At 36.4% G+C, this 13,580-nt stretch overlaps 1 protein-coding gene across 1 annotated transcript in view; it reads right to left on the bottom strand.

Moving 5' to 3' along the window:
• LOC113071741 (protein ELFN1-like) overlaps positions 1-9,814 on the bottom strand; it is a 45,253-nt gene extending 35,439 nt beyond the window's left edge. Inside the window, exon 1 of the mRNA XM_026245031.1 lies at positions 9,749-9,814. The gene's annotated coding sequence lies outside the window, so the exon portion shown is untranslated. The remainder of the gene's footprint in view (positions 1-9,748) is intronic.
• Positions 9,815-13,580: the final 3,766 nt, after the last annotated feature.

Below are 13,580 nucleotides of genomic sequence, written 5' to 3'. Positions count from 1 at the left end.
ACATAAGCATTTGTAAGAAATGATGCAAGACACAGAAATTCACAGTATAGCTTGCACTGGAACAAAATAAATACTTTTTGTCACTGCAGTGGGACAAAAGTAACAACTGTTACTTTCGTCCCGACAGGAACTCCTGACATTTAAACTCGATTTAATTTTATACAGAAGAAATCTGAAAATGCAAACTTTAGGATGTGTTAAAGCACTAAATAACCTGTAGATTGATCATTACTGTGACACATGAAACAAGAAAAACAACATGACTAATTTAAAAAAAAATTACCGCTTCAATAATTTACTTTTTGTACTCGAAAACAGTTTTACGGACCTAACTTTCTCAGCTCCGTCAGGAATTGCATGCTGAATATGCTGTCATAGCTGGGAATGAAAATGCAGAAAGAGGCTCGGAGAAAATCGCTTTGTTACTTTCGTCCCACGTTACTTTCGACCCCGCTCTCCCCTACTGAAACTGTATATATTTGCTTAGTGGTTTTGGAAAATGACTAAGTTCCACTTTGTCGTCTTTTTTTTTTTTTTAAGCTGTACATGTGGAAAGTGCAGTTTGATGAACACGTCGCATGTTGTTTACTTGATGTGCTTACACGCCGATAGCTAAGTTAACAACACAGAGATAATTGAAGCAGTTTTACTCACCGCCTGCGGTTCCAACATACAATCGTGACCCTTTTTCGTTGGGACTGCATTATCCTTAAGAAATAAACCATGTGAAAATCCGGCGTCAAACTGGGCTTTGTTTGTAAAACAAGCATCTTCGAAATGCAGGGAACAAACTCAGACACTTGCACAACTCCGTTGATGCTCTGTAAAAATAAACTCCATCCACTGGATCCTTAATGCTGTTTCTCTTTTGGTAATCTGTGCAGGGTTGTCTTGCCCTGGCAACCAAAAACACACTCCTTTTGTGACATTTCGCGACGCTCTCGCTCTGATCAGTGATTGTCTGTGCACAGCCTCTCTCTGCTCTGCTATACAGGAGCGCGCGCTCTTCCGGCAAACGTGCCCTCAGGACCCATATAAGGAAATTCCGCTCCATCTAACGTCACACAGAGCCATACTCGAAAAAAAAACTTTCCGAAACTTGTGACAAACCAGAAGGAGTATTTTTGGAACAGAAATACTCCTTCAAACGTACAACTTAATTTTTGAAACTTTGTCCATGTTTAGCATGGGAATCCAACTCTTTAACTGTGTAAAAAACTCAGTATGCATGAAATAGCATTTTCATCACCCCCCCCCCCCCCTTTAATAATAAATATTACTGTTGCACAATGTCCATGTATACATGATACAAGTGAGTATTATATTATATATATATATAATTTTATTGTAAAATTGCAACACTAGTGGCGGTCTTAATTTATTCATATTCTAACCTTAAACTCTCAAGTTTCTCTTTTGGTGGAAAACAACAGGGAACCCTTAAAGCTTCTCTTTTGTTGACAACAGCTGGTTTTTAAGAGCTTCTCTTTTACAAGTTTGAAAAGATGGTTGGCATATGTTGCATTCCCAAATGTATGTTAGAGGCAACCCAAACTCACAGCCCATGCAAAGATGAGTGTGTGTGGAGCATCACTTAATGTGAACTGAGCTGCTCTGAATAGAGGGTGCTGCACTTCACTCTGAAACACACAGCATTTATATTTATTTCATTAAATTGTATGATTATGTTATTATTAATAAGCACTCTTATAATATCATATAACTCTCTCTGAAAGCAATGGCTGCAATCTGAGCTTATTAGTTTCCTTTCTGAAAGCCCTCCATTCCAATGAAATCCCAATATAAAAACAGCCAAATATACCTCAGATGCCGGTATACATCTACTGAAAAACAAGATGTAATATTAATGCTTATTTACAAATCTCGCTTGACTGAAATTATTCAAATTCATGACCCTTTGCACTTAAGGCAAGAAATATTCCTCGGAGCCACATCAGCTCATGCTCAGGTAGGGGGCTGATCCCCACTAAAACTGCAATCCCACCACTGCCCTGTTTCACTCAATCACTTCACTGGCCAAGAAGTCACAGAGCATCTGACAGTCACACTGAGATGAATCTTTCTGTGTAAGTCATGATTTTGTCTGGAATGAAAAGGGAAAAGTGCCTGAACAGATTACACAATCTTTTCCACTTTATTTTTTTTTTTACCACAGAATTCTGTGGAATGTTTAAATATACACCTGCAAGCATTACTAAGCATTACTAATCAAACATCAAAAACTTGGAAATGACGTTAAATTCTTAGTTTTTATTTTGTATTATTATTATTATTATTATTATTATTATTATTATGTATTCAGCAGGCACAGATTCCGTACAGGCCTTGAGCTCCCCATGTGCTTATCAGCATCAGCAGTGAGAGAAGTCACACTCGCTGTAATGAACATGTGACAGCTGCCTCTCAGCCTCAACTCGATTTATTTTCTTCATCATTACCTCTCTCAGCTCGAGTGAGACTTGATTAACAAGCAAGCTCTACTCTAATCATTAATAGAGCAGTAGAAGAAGCAGCCATTTGACTCTTACATACAGATGATCACCATCTCATAGGACCTTTATTTATCCTGCCAGGCAAACTAATATATAGCTCTCATAAATATAGCTCTCACAAATCACGGTGCATGCTGGCCATTAATGCTGAATTTATTTAATTTTTTTTTTTTTACTGCTGTGTAGTTGTAATTGTACTGCTGCAATTGTACAGTGATGCTCGTAATTGTATATAAAAATTGTACTGTATTTATGCAAAATAGTGTTTTTTTTTCTATTGCTCTGATTAAGCTGGGCTGAGTTTCCCAAAAGTTTCATAAGCCTAAGTTTGTAAAAAATGATCGTACGACTGACCTTAATATTACAGTCAGTTTCTCAAAAGCATCGTAACTTAAGTAGCCCTTGAAAGTCATCGTAGATCTACAGGTAATTAATCATAAAGCCCTAAGTGTTTCTTAAGAAGACAGATTTATGTGGTCACCTGCAGGACAATCGGCAGATTATACCTTTAACTTGATTCAAGTGCAATTTGATCATAATATAATAATTCGATTGTGCTTTATTGTACACTTTATGACTCGTTTTATTTATTTTTACATCAATTTATAAATGAAATAATTAAAAATGCTTCAAAGACGGGGATATGTCAAGGACTTGCTGAAGTGCACGAAACCAGCAATGTATTAGACCCGGAAATAATGTCTCTCTCTCTCTCTCTGTCCTGTATATAAAGTATATTATATATTATTATGTAAAGTATAATATTATACACTATAATATAATATAATATTGTATTATAGTTATTCCAAGTTGTCTGGAATGCAGCAATAGGTTAACGTCAATAAACAATTGTACTACAATTAAGAGCCATTCTGTAAGGTGGCATTTCAGCACTTGACAAGCGGATAGCGACTCCTTAGTAGAACTGAAAGCACCGTTATGTGTGATTGATTTACATACATTGTTGAGAAATGCATGAGAAACAATAACTAACGATCGTAAAATTACTCGCAGAAAACATTCTTAAGTGCTAAGATCAATCGTTATCGGGAAACCCAGCCCTAGTTGACATAACAGATTTGTACAGTACAAAATATTTTACATGACAAATTAACTGAATTTACACAAATCATTTAATAAACAGATCTCATTAGAATTTATTAGTATCATAAATGTACCTGTTACATGGCAACTTGTATAAAAATCATTAAATGACTTTTCACTCAGTTTAACATGTTTAAGTTTAGTCTCGAGTAATTGAATCCTTCAAAATAACTTGAATATGGCACCAAAAATTACAGATAACAGAAAGAGACTCTTATAATGTCAAAAATTTGGTAAATGCATTAGATAAATGTGATCGCTTTGACAGAATTAATGAATGTAATTAATTCAATTCAATAAAATCAGTCAATATTCTATGAACATAAAATGTTTTGTAACCATTTTTAGATGCTGCACATTTTTTCAATTACAGTTTGTATGTGCATGTGGAAATGCACATTATGTATAAATACAATTATTAAATGAGTCATGTTGAATCATCCTGTTATGATAGTCAATGTTACCCTTGGTTCTGAATACTGTATGTTTCCTCCTCAATGACTCTCTGTAGCCTTTAAAGCCACTTGTGTATGAGTCCCCGGTTTGTAACTTAACAAGTAAATGCTTGCAATACTGAAACTCTGCAAAGGGTATTTAAAGTATAAGCACAACTGTAGGCAGTATGTTATCATCAGCATGGAGCACAGTTCATGGGACCGTCTGCTTAGCCATGTCTTGCCTCCAGCTTGTCCGTCAGTGCACTGTTCATTTGGACCATTTAAAAATGGCTGTTGCTGGGGAACCGGCCCACGTGAGATCTCTGGGCTCCACAATGGATGATTTCCCTTTATGCAAAGTGTGTTATTAATTCCCAAATGCAATGTAGTATAATAAAAATAACAGCTTACCTTTGTGATCAACTACAAATTATGGGCATTTTAGGAAGGCCTTTGTTAAGCCAAAAAAGAAAAAGAAAAAACAAGTTTTAAAGGCTGATCTCAGATCTACTACAGTAATCCATTCAAATAAGTCTGAGGATCAAGTCATTAGACACTCAACAGTAAAGCTTGATGGAAACACACATGTTTAGCAGCTACATTATGGCTGTATTTCCCACACAGGTAGAAATACAAGAAAACAATTCTTAGAAATCCTTTTAGATATGTCTAGACTTTTTTACTTTTGATTTGAAATTGCATGTGAACTTATGAGCTATCACATCCGCCGCCAGTTTTGGAGATGCAGTTGGCTTTTATTAATCCTCTCTGCTTTCAGCTTGCATTGCAGTGAGTTTTCTAAATGTAAGTCATTAGAGATGAACACTTGCTTTAAGCTGATACAGCACGTTGTACCTCTTTTTTTCATGCCCCATATATATGAAATTATTGTATGGCAGAGCTAATGGCCATGGCTGTGGGAGGGATGCCTCTTCTCAGCTGGAAATAAAAATGATGACATTTGGGTAATGCGACTGACTGATTCGTTGAGAAGAATAACATTAGCGGCGCAGCAGAAGTATATTTACAGTACATATTCCGGAGGAGATGTTAGGCGTCAGAGGTTTTAAAAAGTTGCACAACACACAAACAGTGATGAACTCTATATGTTCCATGTAGCTCCACACCAAAAACAGTTTTGCGTGCAGTCTGGAGTTTCGCCTACTCAGTGAGAAAGTGAGAGTGAGCGAGGGCCCAAGAGGCAAAGAAGAATACTGATGAATACTGGGGTTCAGAATTACTTGGGAGAAATACATCTAGAGACTTAAAAAGCTTCAGAGGAGATGTCTATAAAAGCAATAAGCCACAAGAGGCCATGTGTTGGAATGATTTTACCACAGGGTGTTTTTGGGTATGATGTGAAGCCCCTTAGCAGTAGTAAAAATCACTGCAGCACATGGCTTTGAGTGGATTATTGCAGCAACAGCAGTATGAAAACAGCCATCAATGCTCACTCTGTGCTTAAATAATCCACAAAATCAAATGATTTATCCCCCAAGCAATATAGTTCATTAGAATAATTGCAAGGCGTGGGCGGTTACCAAGCAATGTAGTAACTCATCATTGTGTGCATTCATTTAAGTCACTCTTTCTACAGGTTATGGAGGTGTCTTTAAAAGTAAGTGATTTGAATAATTAATTTAACCGATTGGGTCAAAAACACTGATTCGTTTAGGAAAGAAGCAGTCATTTAATTATTAATTCAACTAATTTGTTAAAAAAAAAAAAAAACATAACAAATGACTGACTTTTAAGTGATTTACTGAATTAATAATTTAACTGATGCCATAACACTATTACTGTGGTTTGCTTAGTGTTGCAGCTGCAACTTCTTGATTATTGCGCTGTTTTATATCACACAGTCATGGTGCCTCCTTCTTACTAAAACCTGAAAATGCTTTTTTAAATGTTTTAATGTTTCTGCTGTAGTTCTAACATGACAGACATAGAGACAGATGATAGACAGAGATAAAAACATTATGTATCACCGTATCCATGAAGGAGAAGGAGGCAGCCCAGTCTATGAGACATCAGTGCAGCAGCACACACATCGTTCAGGAGGTTGATGGTCTTTGGGAGAGCTAATGTGTCTCAGTGCCAGATAATATTGTTCAATTTACATTGTTTATGGGTCTAGAATTCATAAATTATTGAATACTTGACAAAATCATTCATTTTCACCGCTAGACAATATTATGTATATCTGGAATCAACCTGGGGCTCTATAAATAGGATTCCAGGCAGACAGGACATGTTGAATATCTGCCGCAGACATTCCCCTCACAAATGCCTTGCATTTATAAGGGAAAAGTGTCAGTCAAATCAAGCTGTCTTACTTAACAATGCAACCTCTGAAGGCTCTTTCCCATCAGACAGTCTGGTCCTCTGGGTTCTATAGTATCCCACAATGCCTCACACAAAAAGCTGTCAACTACAAAGCAAGGTTTCAAATCGGTTCACGGATGAAATACTCCTTCATCGTTTAATTTGGACTGATTATTACTTTGGAGTGCTAATACACTATACAGGTGCTTCTCAATAAATTAGAATGTCGAGGAAAAGTTCATTTATTTCAGTATTTCAACTCAAATTGGGAAACTCATGTATTAAATAAATTCAATGCACACAGACTGAAGTAGTTTAAGTCTTTGGTTATTTTAATTGTGAATATTTTGGCTCATATTTAATAAAAACCAACCAATTCACTATCTCAACAAACTAGAATACTTCATAAAACCAGTAAAAGAAAATTATATATATAAAAAATAAAATAAAAACATTTTTAGTGAATTGTTGGTCTTCTGGAAAGTTTGCTCATTTACTGTACATATACTCAGTACTTTGTAGGGGCTCCTTTTACTTTAATTACTGCCTCAGTTCGGCGTGGCACGGCTGAGGAGGTATGGAAGCCCAGGTTTCTTTGACAGTGGCCTTCAGCTCATCTGCATTTTTTTTTTCTCATTTTCCTCTTGACGATAGCCCATAGATTCTCGGTGGGGTTCAGGTCTGGTGAGTTTGCTGGTCAGTCAAGCACACCAACACCATGGTCATTTAACCAACTTTGGTGCTTTTTGGTAAATGGGTGTAGTGACTTTGGTTTTCAAAAAAACCCAATGGACCAACACCAGCAGATGACATTGCACCCCAAATCATCACAGACTGTGGAAACCTAACACTGGACTTCAAGCAACTTGGACTATTAGCTTCTCCACCCTTCCTCCAGACTCCAGGACCTTGGTTTCCAAATGAAATACAAAACTTGCTCTCATCTGAAAAGAGGACTTTGGACCAATGGCAACAGTCCAGTTCTTCTTCTCCTTAGCCCAGGTAAGATGCCTTTGACATTGTCTGTGGTACAGGAGTGACTTAACAAGAGGAATACGACAACTGTAGCCAAATTCCTTGACACTTCTGTGTGTGGTGGCTCTTGATGCCTTGACCCAAGCCTCAGTCCATTCCTTGTGAAGTTCAATAAAACTCTTGAATCCAGTTTGCTTGACCATCCTCATAAGGCTGCGGTTCTCTTGGTTGGTTGTGCATCTTTTTTTACACTTTTTCTTTCCACTCAACTTTCTGTTAACATGCTTGGATACAGCACTCTGTGAACAGCCAGCTTATTGGCAATTCATTTTTGTGACTAACACTCCTTGTGAAGGGTGTCAATGATTGTCAGAGACCATTTTGAAGGCTCAGGAAACATTTTCAGGTGTTTTGAGTTGATTGGCATGTCATCATATTATAATTTGCCAAAATAGTGAATTGGTGGGGTTTTGTTAAATCTGAGACAAAGACATCACAATTAAAAGAACAAAAGACTTAGACTACTTAAGTCTGTGTTGAATTTATTTAATACATTAGTTTCACAATTTGAAATGAATTACTGAAATAAATGAACTTTTCCTCGACTTTCTAATTTATTGAGAAGCACCTCTATATATATATATATATATATATATATATATATATATATATATATATATTCCTTTTTTTTTAAGAAACAGAATAAGTCTGAATGACTTTTTGTGGTAGATAGCATTACACCACAAATGCTGTTGACTGAGCTTGATGTGTACTGAACCTGGAATATTCTTTCAATTATTATGCATTGCTCTTATTCATTTACATGTTTAATGTATTGTTCTGCAGCCCTACAAAGGATAAGCAGTATTGAGAATGGAAGGCTGCTAATGAATTGGTGCATATTTGGAGGATTGTCCACGCTCAGTTCTCTCCCCGTGAAGATAAGCAGAGTAAAGCAGCATCTAATCTCTTTGGCATTGCCCCACTGACAGTCTGGGTTGCATCAGCCAGTGTGAACTAGAATGAATGCACCAAGACTCAATGGACAGATTTAAGCAAGAAGTCAACACACGTGGCTGCTGCTGTCAATGAATAGCCTTGGAGGCAAAACGGTGCAAGTGCATGATGTCTGGAGGAATATTCATAAGAACTAAGCAAATTAAACTGCCTGAGCTATTCACTATGATCAAATATTAAAGCTCTTTCATATTTGCCACTTAATGTGATTTATAAGGACACATCAAAGGATCGGCTCATTCTTACTAAATTAAGTTGTCATAATGGTTTCTGTAGACATCCATGTCATTGATCTCTAGACGAGGACAGAGGCTGTCAGCTGTAGATCCAGCCTGTGATGATAATTAAAGTGTATCTGACAAAGATGATTAAAACATGAATGAAAATAAATATGAGACTTTAAGCATCCTCTATGTGGCTTTGGAATACTATCATGGCACACGTTTATATTTAACTTTTTATGAGGCACTGAAAGGTCTGATGATAGCATTTATCTTTTGGAAAGTCATGAATTTTTAAACAGCATGACATTATATACAGGTGCTTTTTGAAGCTTTTGACCAAACTTGTAAACAAAATAAATAAATAAAAATCTTTATCATCCATTGTTCTTTTACAAATTTAAATAAATTAAATGATAACAGCTGTCAATTGAACACATCAATTTGGAGCAATCAGATATTTTATTAATTAGTGACCCCTGCCCCATTTGTACATTTTGTAATAATCCATTTTCTTACCATCAACTGAGCAACTGGACCATGAAGTACCACCAAAATGTAAAGCAGTCAACAAAACAAAACAGAACTGAACTTATTTGAACAAACCTTGGAGTCAATGGTCCTAGACGAAGAAAAATATGATGTGCACCAATGGCCATGTATGCATAGGCAAACACAAAAAAAAAATAGTCCAAGAACACATCCTGTATGAACAACCCCTGTACCTTGGAATAAGCAACATGCTTGGTTGCAACATGATTGCTGTGGATATTAGGTACAGAAATAAAACAAATAGCAGACTTACTCTAAAGCTACTTTCTGTAATGTCTATTCAGTGCTGTACTCATCTGCTACAATAATATTGTCTTTGAATCAACATTATGTAACTGATTTAATTTTATCAGCTGACAGAACTAGAACTGAAGGAGAATCAAACTAAATCATCTGTTATCACACTTCAAACATGGGTATATGTTCATTTAATGTCTGAAAGCTTTGACAGAAATCAGAGCGATAACTGAATGTTAAGTCTTTAAGGCTCACAGTAGCACTTTAAAAAGGGCGGATTCAATCAGAGAGGAGGAAACATGGGCTTTAGAGCAGCCTCTCACCGTGCCACTATTCAGGTCATGGATGCATTCCAAAGAGGACTTACCCCGGTTAAACTTTCTAGTGATCACATGCATGTCTGAGATCCACCATCAGTAGCTGGCCTGTCCCTGTAGGAGAAAAGGAGAAAACTAATTAGAGGCGCATTTTCACATTCACATACAAACAGTGACATCGCTATGCACATTAGAATGTCTAAGAGCAATGACTTTGCCTTAGACATCAAAAAAAAAAAAAAAAAAATGCAAAAAGTGAGATGGACATTCATTATGCAAAGCATTTAGTAACCTTTTTAAACTGACAAAAAATAAATTAATAATAATAATCAAGTAGCCACGAAAATCCTAGGCTACTAGCGTTATATCTCCTGACTTGACTAAAAGAAGCATATGACACAAATAATATTACATAGCACCTTTTCAGTGCTTTGACTTTTTATGATAAGTGGTTTATCCAAAGATAATTCCTCTATTTATATCTTGTAATACTTTATGCCTTTAGAAATTAATATTCACTTCTCAAAAGATGCAATGATATGCTATGCAAATAAGATGACACTAATGAGTTAGCAATTATTAACACTCCATTAATTCAGTATGCCTTTTTCTGTGAGCTCCTTGCACATCCATCCAGAGTGCTAAGGCATGTTCGGCCCAGCAATGTAAAAATTCTAACAAAAACAAAGACGAATAGCTACGAACACAGAAAAAAAAGACTACAGGAATAAGGTTTGAGTTTTTTAGATTTCAACAGGAATTATATTAGAACAGAATGAGAAAGTTGCCTGAGCACAAATACAATTTAGCTACAGCTTCAAGATAAGCAAGAGACAGCATGCTAATTGTCACCTTGGAATTATAAGGTTCGTGATTGTGAATGTTGATGCTTAGCCTAAATAATTTTAATGTGAGCGCTGCTGTCTTAGGCCCTCCAATTTTTCTATTAGCTACCAGCATTTATTGTTGTTACACAGCATAGTCACTTATAAAAATCAACATTATAATCACTTACTGTAAATACCTAAATACAATAATTTCAGAGTTCCTGACTCTTCCACCTATGATTAGCTTTCGTTTGCTAATATCAAGCATTCTAGAATACACACAGTTAAGCTAAAAAAAATAAATACAATTTCACATGGAAAAAGTTTCAAGTGAAAATATCAAGCACTGCAACTGTCAGTAAAGCAGGAGATTGTTGATGCGGTATAATTAGCTGGTCAGGGTATCATTTGCATACCCCTGAAAGAGGTCTCAGGCAGCTGTCATACAGCAAAAGCCTGTGAAACCTCAAAAGCAGCGGAACCCAGAGCTCCGCAGAGACAAGGTTCATGGATTCGGGTGCTATTCTTTTAGTTACTTGTCATAATGACTCCATTTAGCTGGTCAATGACCCATTTAATGGCACAGAGCAGGCTTTGGAAACACTGCGTCCTTGCAGGGCAGATTTTGCAGCTGCCCTGGCGTATGCTACCTTTAACCCAAACTGTGGCCCCTCTCAACAACACCAGCATCCCTGCAATTTCTAGATGTGGGAAGTAAGAGGAGCTCCAAATGTGACTTCAAAACTTGTAACATGACAACAGCCATATGCACAAACTGCATGAAATAAAATATCATTAGTGTAGTTTAATTAATGACGCATAGATCACAGAGAGCTTTTATACAAATAAATAAACAAAACGAAATTCAGAAACAAAAGGATTTTATACATCACGTCACAGGACAATATTTTCTTCATGGCCATCTTGAACACACACCTTATGTGCATAACTGGATATGGACTGCAGGCAAAAATAGACTAAATCTGTTATTTTATTTTTTTGTTATTTATTTATTTTAGTGATTTTTGTTACTGATTTATTTACATTTATGAATTTAGCAGAAACTTTTATGCAAAGTGACTTACAGTGTATTTTAATTTCTATTTTTATCAGTATTTGTTTTGTTTTTTCATAACCGTGTGAACAGCACAAACCACTTGAAATCTTTAAATTTTTATTTGGGCCACCTAAAGGACGTTTATCATTTATCAGGCCCCCTGATAAAAAAAAGATTCCAAATATTTTGCTGGATATTTTATTATAATTATTAATATTGTTATTATTTAATAATGTCATGGATATAAGGATATCAGTATTTTTTTATTTTTTTTTTTACCTGTAATATAGTCGTTCAAAAACTGAATCCGAAATAAAGATCATCTTCATTGCTGACAATGACAGAAGCTATTTTCCCCACAGTAGAAGGCTTCGGCCTTGTCCCAAACTAAAATATAAGCCCTAGCTGGTTCAACTGAAAGATACTTGCACTGATTGATCTTAAAATATGTCATTACCCTTCTATTTTTGTCAAGATGCACACCAATATTGTTTTTTTTTTTCTAAGGCATGCTTATAAAAATTACTTATACGTCCTAATTTAACTATGGCCTAATCCTGATTTAGTGTAAACCCTGTCTGTAACCTCATCTAGAACTCTTGCTGTTTTCTGTCTTATAAAGCTTCAGGGTGAGAAACCACAGGGAACTATTCAGTCCGTGACTGTCTTAATAAATCAAAGTGTTCCAATTCTTAACAGCTGAAAGAAAACACAAGAGATGATTGCTGAAATACTGTCAAAAATGTTTTTCTTCAAGTAGATATTTAAAATTAAACATTAAATAAAATTAAGTACTTAGACTTGCAGTGTGAACATAGCCGTTGTGACAAAACCCTGACCTATATGTGATGTAAGACAGGAAAGCCACAGGTGTGCCGGTGCTCACAGACGATCAGACCCCAGTCCTGAGGAGCATATCTCCGGCACACTAACCACGAGCTCCTCAGCGGCTTATGGATCCTACTGCCACTCAGCTCTGATTGATAGCCTCTGCTCAGCTGCTGACAAGTGAAGGAAGCTACACATGTGTACTGTATGTGGGCAAAAATAGCCCCGCCATGGTCCACTTTGGCTTTGCCGCAGCTGCTTCAGATAAAAAAACAACAACACAGTCATTACACGTCTTGCAAAAGAACCTGGGTCTTTTGAACTGCAAAATGGGAGCACCCTCGGGTTAAATATTTGAACCGATGGCCATCATTAGAAGAGTAAGGATGTTTTTACTGCAGACAACAGCCATTGATTTCATTAATCGATACTGGTAATAGAAATGCTCATTAATGGCATGTTATCCAATAGGCAAACTCCACAACAACTCCCATCCCACAAAATGATTTATGTTTCTTAACATTTATGACATGTATAGCATGTATTACGGATGCCAACTGTAATAAAGCAAATAAACCTCTTAAAGGGATTTTCCCTGGTGAATAAGTATTACTCACAGACTTTTGGATGATTTCAATACAATCTCATTATCATCTGCATCCTGTTGCTCCTGACATTTGGAACTGTTCTTATGGTATGGAACTCCCTGGGCAGATGCTAAATTATATGTTTTATGTTAAGAAACTGCACTGGTCTAATGCCCTCTTTAGCACTTGCTCTCTGCAGCAGAGCAGTCTTGGATAAAATGATACTTTTTTCCTCTATTCATCCTCACAGGTACAAACAGGGCCTTGTTCCAAGGTAAAAAGAGCATAGGAGAACTGAAAAGAAGACTGAAGCAGTGTAGGAATGAAATGAGAGAGAAAAAAATATGAAGGACATATTTGTTTGGAGTGAACTGACAAGGCCTTTTCATTGGCAGTGTGTCAGTCTATTTGTTCCCAAAAGGAGTTAGGCAAATCCAAATAACAGAGAGTAGAACTATACTGTCAGCTGGGCTTTATTGACTTCACTGCTCATTCTAGTGATGCTGAACTATGCATGTGGTTATTATGAAATAAACAGAACGTCTGTTTGCATACACCAAAACAACTGAATAAAGTGTAAAGA

This window comes from Carassius auratus, unplaced genomic scaffold, assembly GCF_003368295.1.
Source record: "Carassius auratus strain Wakin unplaced genomic scaffold, ASM336829v1 scaf_tig00007968, whole genome shotgun sequence".
NCBI classification, from domain to species: domain Eukaryota; kingdom Metazoa; phylum Chordata; class Actinopteri; order Cypriniformes; family Cyprinidae; genus Carassius; species Carassius auratus.
The sequence above is the reverse complement of the archived record's forward strand: the minus strand, read 5'-3'. Positions and strand labels throughout refer to the sequence as shown.